Below are 1,507 nucleotides of genomic sequence, written 5' to 3' on the forward strand. Positions count from 1 at the left end.
GGAGGGACCGAACACATTGCCTGACTCTCCGCGCCTCGGTTTCCCCTCTGCGCCGGCGCTTCCCCGAAGGGCCTAGGAAACATTAAAGGAGTAAAGCGGCCGGCTAGGGCGCTCGCAGGGACTCAGGAGTTGCTGAGTATTATTAACAGGTGGCCACGGTAACACTCCGCAAATCTTTCCTTTTTAGTTTCAGGAAAACTAATTTATTTTAAAAGAAGTTTACGAAAGTCAAGCGTGTGTGTGCGCGTGTGCATGTGTGTGGACCCTGAGATGAGCTGGGTGAGGGGACATGACCGGGCGGTGACTGTGGGCGGGCGAGGGGCACACAGGGCGCAGACAGGGCCTGGTCTGGTCCTGCGGGGGTGGGCACAGCAGAGAGGAGAAGCTGGGGCTTGTGGAAAATGCCCGCGCACCCCGAACCGTTAATTATGAAATGTCCTTCCTTCCTTCCAAGGGTGGGGTTTGCCACCAGAGTCCCTGGTGGTGTCCTCGAGGCTCCAGGCGGTCCCCACGCAGCCCCCCATGCCTGGAAGCTGAGACGAGGCCACTGCCCCTTCCTGAGGCTGCCTTTTAAGAGAAACACCACCAACTGTGGTTCCCGGCTAGAGAAGTTCCCTCCGAGAGGATGAGGCTGTGCCGAGGAGGCCCAGGCAGTACCAGGAGGGGACAGGAGCGCGCTCTGATACTTCCCCCGAGAAAAAGGGCCTCCGGCTCCTGTGCAGCCCTGGCCTTGGCTGTGGAACCTGCAGGCAGAGCTGACGAAGGTGCCTTTTCCAGGGGGTGAGCTCCCCGTCTCGGGAGGCGTGTGAGCAGAGTCTTCTGATGCGATGCTGGGCGAGCACTTCACACGTCTGAGGCAGGACTGGACTCAGCGTTCCCAGAACTTAACTTTGGATCACATCCCCTGAAACTGTTATTTACACAGTGTTTTTTCTTTAAACAATTCACATATTTTATTAAAAGGGTGAGTTTATTTTTGAAAAGGTGAGTCAGTGTCGATTACCATAGGGAGGTTGCCATAGAAATCGGTGATAAAAAGGAAGCGACGAGGTATTCAATTCTAGCCAAACACGGCTGCCTGCCGCGGGCTCGGGGCCTCGACCCGCCTCAGCGCCACCAGGCGCTCCCAGGCCGCCTTCGCGGGCACCAATTGAACCGTGAACCCGGGAAAAACGTTTCAGGCGCGTTACTACAGAACGCAGGCCCTTGGTCCCGTCCTCAAAGGCTAACTCTGGTGCCCAGACATTTCGAGAAGCCCCCGGGGCTGCCGTGTGTCCTGGGCCTTGGCCCAGCCACGCCCCATGCGATCTGCCGTGGGGTCTCTAAGCGGGACAGGGCGGCTGCGTGGCGGGGTCTGGCTGAGGCCGACTGTCCTCTCTCCTCCTCGCCGTGGAGCAGTCAGGAGGGCAGGGAGGGGCCCACAGGAGGTCAGCCACAGAGCACAGCAGCTTTGGAACAAGGGCTGCCTGATTATGTGCCCCGGAACATTCTGAACTCAGTAAACTCT

The sequence above is a fragment of the Propithecus coquereli genome, unplaced genomic scaffold (assembly GCF_000956105.1).
Source record: "Propithecus coquereli isolate 6110/MARCELLA unplaced genomic scaffold, Pcoq_1.0 Scaffold442, whole genome shotgun sequence".
Classification (NCBI taxonomy): Eukaryota; Metazoa; Chordata; class Mammalia; order Primates; family Indriidae; genus Propithecus; species Propithecus coquereli.